The 9,153-nt window shown below is 33.5% G+C and overlaps 1 protein-coding gene across 1 annotated transcript in view; it reads right to left on the reverse strand.

The window, feature by feature from the left end:
- LOC111706088 (chaoptin) overlaps positions 1–3,954 on the reverse strand; it is a 62,256-nt gene extending 58,302 nt beyond the window's left edge. Inside the window, exon 1 of the mRNA XM_023478853.1 lies at positions 3,690–3,954. The gene's annotated coding sequence lies outside the window, so the exon portion shown is untranslated. The remainder of the gene's footprint in view (positions 1–3,689) is intronic.
- Between the last annotated feature and the right edge of the window lie 5,199 nt (positions 3,955–9,153).

Below are 9,153 nucleotides of genomic sequence, written 5' to 3' on the forward strand. Positions count from 1 at the left end.
AAAGGGAAAAAAGATGGGGAGAGAGGAGGTTTATGTGTCTGGTTCTAATTGATATTTATGGAAGGATATGTTGGAACTCAAGATTATACCTGGTATACATATACTATACAATCCTTTATTATATCAGCTTTACACATATTCGTATATACATATATGTAGTAAATGCCCTACTCCAAAAAAGTTTCTCGAACCGTATCTTTCCAAGTACAACTCAGATTCTCTTGACTATCAATGTGAACAACTATCAACGCCAGTACTGCCAATTCGCAATTATCTCTATTTGTATGTTTCAACAAAGCCAAATTACTCTCAACACTATAATCAAAGCGGACTTTCTATATCAACTAAGGTATTGGAGGTTTATATATAAGTAACAAGAAGTTAATAGACGTAATTACAATTCCTTAGTCGTTATCTATATCACATGATTAAGACAGCACAATTTAAATAGGCGCAATTAAGATATACTTCATTATAATTCACATGATTTAAGCTAATCATGCTACATACTCATTTAAAACTCAGTTGAAAAGAAAAATGGGGTTTACGTAAAAGTTTACAAACGTAGATAGTTAATAATGTACAATGAACTTCAGGCTACAGAATATCATGTTTACCCAATATTTATTACATAATTACAGACAAATATTCAATATTCCCTGTGCTATCAAATCCTAATTCTAAAAGCAACATGTATTTACTTCTTGTGGAATCTAAATTTGTTAGGGGTCATGCGAGACTGAGATCTTGGATAATTCTGAAACAATTACTACAAAATTTTGCAGGCTTTCTGCACCATAGTTTCAGTAGAAGTAAACATTTCTATTTACTGATAGCTCCGATATAAGGATTTATCTCTAATTGGATAATGAGCTAGATAGAAAGATAGACGTTACCCCCATGCAATTTCTATTGGTTCAGAATAGACACCAAACACATGGCTGAACCCTGATTGGATCAGATGCTAATGGACTCGGCATACTATAGTGTCTGGGTTTCATATAGCAATCTTAGAAAATGCTAATTTTTGGGTCACCATTTTTTATTCCTTACAACTTACAAGCCATACACCTTTTACGAAACTCTCAAAAAAGTTGGGCAATAGCCTTTTAAACAAACATGCATTAATAGTTTAGAATTATGATATTGATTTAACGCTTTCTGTAAAATGTCGAATATTCTTTGTTAAGATGTCATCACTCATCATGTCACCTTAACATGAAACTTTTTAATTAACATTTTCTCTTTCTACTTTTACATTAGTTCAAACTTTAAATTCAAATATTTAACTAATTATTTAGAGTGCTGATAGATATATAGATAATAAATATATTAATGATAGACACAAAGTTAATAGATAAATAACTGATAGACATAAAGATAATAGATATTTAAATGATAGACACAAAGTCAATAGATAGTTAGCTGACAAATATATAGATAATAGATATATTAATGATAGACACAAAGTCAAAAGATAAATAGCTAATAGATATAAAGATGAAAGATAAATTAATAATAATTAGGTGGTAGACACAAAGTTCATAGATAATTAGCTGGTAGACACAAAGTTTATAGATAATTAGGTGGTAGACACAAAGTTCATAGATAATAGACACAACGTTCATAGATAATTAGCTGGTAAACACAAAGTTTATAGATAATTAGATGGAAGACACAAAGTTTATAGATAATTAGCTGGTGGACACAAAGGTCATAGATAATTAGCTGGTAGACAAAAAGTTCATAGATAATCAGCAGGTAGACACAAAGTTTATAGACCATTAGCTAGTAGACACAAAGTTCATAGATAATTCGCTGGTAGACAAAAAGTTTATAGATAATTAGCTGGTAGACACAAAGTTCATAAATAATTAGCTCGTAGACACAAAGTTCATAGATAATTCGCTGGTAGACACAAAGTTCATAGATAATTAGCTGGTAGACACAAAGTTTATAGATAATTAGCTGGTAGACACAAAGTTCATAAATAATTAGCTGGTAGACACAAAGTTCATAGATAATTCGCTGGTAGACACAAATTTTACAGAAAAAAAAGAAGATAGACACACAGTTAATACATAAATAGAAAATTGCTAAACATAATAGTATTTGGAAAATAATTAGATTTCTGATAGACACAATGTTAATAAATAGCAGAAAGACACAAAGAAATTGAGTCTTTGTAACAAACTGCGATTTTATAATCCCAATATCTTTGCAACCCAAAGTCGAAGACCTTAGCTGTTTCAAAATTTGAATTCTGTAAGATCAAATATTCGCAGTTTAAAATATAAAAGGTTTACACCATCAGATTTCAAAGATATAGGAATGAAATGATTTGAGTTTATCTCTGCTCTTTAGAATTTTGCATTTGTCTACAAGAGTCAGTTAAAGAATTATAGTTAAAACAAAATTTTAAACAGTTTCAAATCATCTTTTTCTTCAATAAATATAAAATCTATTTTATTGATATGATGTCTTAGAGATTAAAATACAGGTTCCTTAAAAATAGTTTCTACATACCTCAGACTTAAAAAACTTAAGCTATTGAATCTTAAAGAACTTTAAGTGGAAATTCGCGCAACTTTATCAGTTCCCACAATTAACATTATACATACAAATTATTGAAATTTAAATAAAGTATTTGGTAAAATTCTAATAGATGTTTGCATTAAAAAGCGTATTATATTAAGTCCATTTGTGAGGTAGATATTGAAAACAAAACATTTTATTTATTATAGTTAATGTATATGTTTACTATATAGTGAAGGTATGAAACTTTGCAACACATTGTCAGGGGTTGGTTAAACTTAATACAAAGTTTATATAGATGGTTAGACTAGAGACATTTATTATCAAACTCAAGGGGCAAGGGCAGGGGGGGGGGTGTTATTGTGATATCTATATTTATATTTATATTTATATTAATTGGCATTATTTTCATGATGAGGGGAAATAAATATTATATAACACTTCAGTCATTGATTTGTTAACAAAATAAGTAAGAAAGAAATTAAGTCTTTACCACAAACTCTGATTTTCTAATCCCTATATCTTTGCAAGATTGCAGCCTAGTACCGGGCACTGTTAAATCAAATATTTTATAAATCAAACGTTAAACAGCCTGCAAATATATAAAGATTGAAATCCTGGCAAAGACTCTATTTCTCTTTAAGCGAATTATTTAGAAAAATACCAGTTTGTAACAAGAAGAATACCATAGAAATTGGAAAAAGTGTAGGAAAGAAAAATAATTGAATCAAATTTTTTAACATTCTGCCTCATTTCTATGTAAATTTAAAGAAAAAAGTCTATAATATGTCCGTACTCCATAGGTTGGTTTTTATTCAATAGAAAGAAGAATGGTAATGAAGGTAGGGAGGAAACGAGTGTGAGAGATATAAATTAGAAAATTTCTACAGAAAGGTGAAAACTGTTAGAATATATTTTACAGGCCGAGCTTCAAATAATAATTTAGAGCTGTGTCTATATAAAAGAAAGGAACTGACAGGACTCAGGCCGGACTTTTTATATCTATCTTCAAGGTTTAATATCAATCCTGAACAATATTTAGTCTTTAACATTTTTGTAAAATCAAATCAAAGAATAGGACTGCACATGGCAATTTTAGATGTCAACAGTATAAAGAAAATAAACCTAATTTCATGGCTTGTTGTTTTTGTTACCTAAAATAGATTTTTATTCCCGTGCTCTCCTCGAACCATGATACTTATTGGAACATTTTACTTTATAACAACAATTTACATTTTTACAAATATCACCAACTGTCGGCCATTGTTTTCAGGCACGATTGTACAGGTGTACAGTTGAGATTTATTTCACGGGGTTTGGGTATTTACGGTTAAACGGTTTCCCGCATTTTCTTGTTTCAAAAACTCCGTAGAATCTAGAGAGAGAGAGAATACACAATACCGTATTGACGGAACCCAATCTTAGGGTAAACTGAACTGGGCCGTTGCGAGGCTACTCAGCCGGCCTCTGCCCCAGGTGAGGACGAAAAAGGCTAAAAATTCACTAACATTCGGTTACAATAGATTAGTGGAGACGGAACAATAAATTGAAAAATGTTTAACATAATGAAAAAATTGATTTTTATGATAATTATACTTTTGTTCCAAACTTTTTGTCAAAAATTTTACTTTTATTAGGATGGTTTTATGATACACTGATGCATTTACTCCTGGTAAAAGTCAAATGTAAATATTGGAAAAGAATGACATTTGAAAATTGCTCTTTAAAGCTGAAACAATAATAGCAACATGAAAAATTAAATAAGGCTTCAGTGAAGACATTATGAAGCTTTACCATTTTCAATGTTAATTATTTTAAGTAAGAATAGAAATATACAGTGCGTCACATTTCATATTGGATTTAACGCTGAAATACGCATATAATACTCGAAAAACCTTTAAATTATACATTTTTTCAAATGATTCAATATTTTCAAATTTTCTGATTAGTCCCGAAAATCACAATTTAGAGCCATAATCGATCTGAAATAATGTACGCACAAAACACTTGTAATTAAGCGCTTTATATAATAATAAAAGTGTACATATGATTTTGCCCTTAGAGTTGAGATAGGAGAGATACATTTCCCTAGTCCAATTTTTCAAGGCATGCTCAATTAAAAAAATGACCTCTAACTTTATTGGTTAGATTGCAAGGAAGGATTTTTCAAAAAGTTAAAAAGTACGTTGAAAAATGTTTTTAAAAAGTTATTTTCACTTTTCAGAAATATTAACATGTGACGCATGTCATTAAATTATTTTTTCTAGGGCTTTTCAAATATTTTGGCCCTGTAAACTAATTAATAAAAATATTATTAACCATTTCTGATTTTTTTTAAACACCGACCCATCATTTGACTGCCCTCCATCCTACCCTTGCATCAAAAAAAAAATAGCTAAATTTGTTAACAACCATGGAGTTAAAAAAGTGAAAAAGTTTTAGCGTTCTAATGTGTGCTGTTTTTAAGTTATTTAGAAAAAAACAACAGGGGGGAGGGGGGGAAACAAACCCAGCCTCCCCCCTCAATCGTGATAGGGTTAAGTGGAGATTATTGGAATCACAAATAGAGTAAATTTCTATTTGAATTATTTATACATCTATTCAGTTTAAATTTATCTCAGGTGTCCTAAAATATATTTATACATCTATTCAGTTTAAATATATCTCAGGTGTCCTAAAATATATTTATACATCTATTTAGTTTAGATTTATCTCAGGTGTCCTAAAATATAATTCTTTCAATGATTTTGAAACTAACATTTGAGAATATGACTGTTTGTTTAGTTTAAATTTAATATTACTTAGCTATAGAAAATGTACTGCAATAGAAAAAATGGAAAGTTTTGAGACATTCTTTAATCTTCTTTCCTCTTCGTCTTACATCTGTTTTGAGACATTCTTTAATCTTCTTTCCTCTTTGTCTTACATCTGTTTTGAGACATTCTTTAAACTTCTTTCTTCTTCGTCTTACATCTGTTTTGAGACATTCCTTAATCTTCTTTCCTCTTCGTCTTACATCTGTTTTGAATAGTGTTTTAATTGGATAAAAGATTGTTATAAGAAAATTGAATATGATAAGATTTAATTTTTAATACTTTCATCTTAACCTTGCATCATAGATATTTTTATCTTTTTGTTATGAAAATGAATAAATCTTTTCTTAACATTCCAATTTTAAAATTAAAAGAACCCACTCCATCTGAAACTAACAACTACGAACTGCACCCTGTCTGTATCTAAATATTTTCATTCATATTTTTTTCTCTTATTCAAATTTGTTTAACAATTTTGTAAGAAATAGTATATACTTAAATATTTGTAATACAAATCACAACAAAAAATGTAAAAAAGCAAATACGAAAAATCTACATTTAAGGGTTAAAAAAAGGTTCTAAAGTTAAGACTCATCGACTTTAACCAGGACCTTTAGTTTATCGTGACTCATCTGTCTCTTTATTGAATGTGTTGAGTATGCCACCAATAAGTTAAGCTCCGTTGACCCGATTTAAGTCAATTCCGTCCCTTTAAAAGTTTTCAGTTTTCTGGTCTTATTTTTTTCCAGCTGCCGTAAACCGTGCAACAAAAACCAAAAATTACAATATTTTTGTGTAAATCACGTTTGAATTATTGTTATTGGCTCGAAGTATTTTTTTAACGATGCAACTTCCAGTTTCATTTCCAATCCAATTTAATGTAGAAGCTTTTACTTGTACCCTATACAACATTTTAAATTAGATTTTAATTAAACTAGTTAACTAATTATCTTCAGGCTTTAGGCTGATTTAAGCAAACTATTAGTGCATTTATGCACAATGATGTAACACCTAATTTCACTCGCATTTTTCATGCAGTTGTTATTTTACAGTAACCCTCCTTGAAAAGATGTTAATGCCCGATTTAAAGTTTTAAAGGCACTGTCTGATCAAGGATGGGTTAACTTATAGTTATTATAATTGTGATTTTGAACAAAGTGACGTGAGCATTTCTGCTTCAGGAAAAAATCGAAGGAGATCATAATAATTTTACACTTGTCAGGCTAGCAAAACGACGATATCATCTACATTATCTACATTACATAAAGGCTTAGAGGGTATAGTTTAAAATAGGGCATACGCTGATTTCAATTTAACTACACATCGTAGTGCCAGTGAGCATGGGGGCTAATGCATTCGTGCCCTAACTACGCAGATAGTGTCGTCACTACACAGATAGTGCCCTCACTACGTAGATAATGCCCTCACTACGTAGATAATGCCCTCACTACACAGATAGTGCCCTCACTACACAGATAGTTCCCTCACTACGTAGATAATGCCCTCACTACGCAGATAGTGCCCTCACTACACAGATAGTGCCCTCACTACACAGATAGTGTCGTCACTACGTAGATAATGCCCTCACTACACAGATAGTGCCCTCACTACGCAGATAGTGCCGTCACTACACAGATAGTGCCCTCACTACGCAGATAGTGCCCTCACTACGCAGATAGTGCCCTCACTACACAGATAGTGCCCTCAATACGCAGATAGTGCCCTCACTACACAGATAGTGCCCTCACTACACAGATAGTGCCCTCACTACGCAGATAGTGCCCTCACTACGCAGATAGTGCCCTCACTACGCAGATAGTGCCCTCACTACGCAGATAGTGCCCTCACTATGCAAAAAGTGCCGTCACTACGCAGAGTAGTGCCCTCCCTACGCAGATAGTGCCCTCACTACGCAGATAGTGCCCTCACTATGCAAAAAGTGCCGTCACTACGCAGAGTAGTGCCCTTACTATGCAGATAATGCCCTCACTCCGCAGATAGTGCCCTCACTCCGCAGATAATGCCCTCACTACACAGATAGTGCCCTCACTACGCAGATAGTACCGTGACTAGACAGATAGTGCCGTCACTTCGCAGATAGTGCCCACACTATGCAGATAGTGCCCACACTATGCAGATAGTGCCCTCCCTACCCAAATAGTGCCCTCACTACGCAGATTGTAATACAGATAGTGCGCTCACTACGCAGATTATAGTGCCCTCACTACACAGATAGTGCTGTCACTACGCAGATAGTGCCCTCACTATAACTTTCGACGTAAGACTATACCCCTCTTTAATTTTTCGCGAACACTCCCTTTAATTAAAATAAAAACAATACATGAAACTGCATTGAAATGAAGTAAGGAAATGCATAAGTAAATATGCAGTTGTTCTCACAATGGCCTTAAAAGGAATGCACATCCCTTCTTTTTATTATAATAATACTGAGGGAAAGGAAATGTTTGTTCAGTATTTTGTTTCCTGTTATTAGACTCTATATATATATAAACCTTTATAAACACAGAATATAAGAAAGAGGATATTAACGCTTTTTTTCAAACAATGCAGTGGTTGGAGGGGGTGGGGAGGAAGAGAAATTATACATGGCTTTACCCTCCCCATCATTTTGTTTCGTTCTTTTATCAAAGTTTTCTTTTTATTATTCCAAGGTATTTTGAATAAAATTTTTTCCGTGTTCTTACTTATAAATGGATTTTAAATTTTTACGAACTGTTTTTCCGTGTTTTTAGCTTACTTATAAATGTATTTTAAATTTTTACGAACTGTTTTTTTCGGTAAATAATTCAAAATTTACACTTGCTACAAACCACTTTTGGATCTAATCGATTCTCCAGTTTTAATTTTTTAAATAAAGTTCTACCTGTCTACCTGTCTACTTTTAAACCTGTCAACCTGTCAACCTGTCTACCTGTCTACCTGTCTACCTGTCTACCTGTCTACCTGTCTATAACCTGTCTACCTGTCAACCTGTCAACCTTTCTACCTGTCTACCTGTCTACCTCTCAACCTGTCAACCTGTTTACCTGTCTACCTGTCTACCTGTCTACCTGTCTACTTGTCTACCTGTCTACCTGTTAACCTGCCAACCTGTCTACCTGTCTTCATGTCTACCTGTCAACCTGACAACCTGTCTACCTGTTTTTCTACCTGTCTACCTGTCTACATATCTACCCAACTTCTTACTGATTAGCTGCTTACCTGTCTATCTTCTGACCTATCAACCTGTCTACCTATCTGCCAAGCTACTGGCTACCTATACTTGTCTAGTTGTCTACCTATTGCCCTTTCTACCTGTCTATCTTTTGACCTGTCAACCTAGTCTAGTTGTCTAATTGTCTACCTATTGCACTTTCTACCTGTCTACCTATCTGCCAAACTACCGGCTCCTATACTTGTCTAGCTGTCTACCTATTGCCCTGTCTACCTATCTGCCAAGCTACCGGCACCTATTCTTGTCTAGCTGTCTACCTATTGCCCTGTCTACCTATCTGCCAAACTACCGGCTCCTATACTTGTCTAGCTGTTTACCTATTGCCCTGTCTACCTATCTGTCAAGCTACCGGCTCCTATACTTGTCTAGCTGTCTACCTATTGCCCTGTCTACCTATCTGCCAAACTACCGGCTCCTATACTTTTCTAGCTGTTTACCTATTGCCCTGTCTACCTATCTGCCAAGCTACTGGCTCCTATACTTGTCTAGCTGTCTACCTATTGCCCTGTCTACCTATCTGCCAAGCTACCGGCTCCTTTACTTGTCTAGCTGTCTACCTATTGCCCTGTC

Source organism: Eurytemora carolleeae, unplaced genomic scaffold (genome assembly GCF_000591075.1).
Source record: "Eurytemora carolleeae unplaced genomic scaffold, Eaff_2.0 scaffold701, whole genome shotgun sequence".
NCBI classification, from domain to species: domain Eukaryota; kingdom Metazoa; phylum Arthropoda; class Copepoda; order Calanoida; family Temoridae; genus Eurytemora; species Eurytemora carolleeae.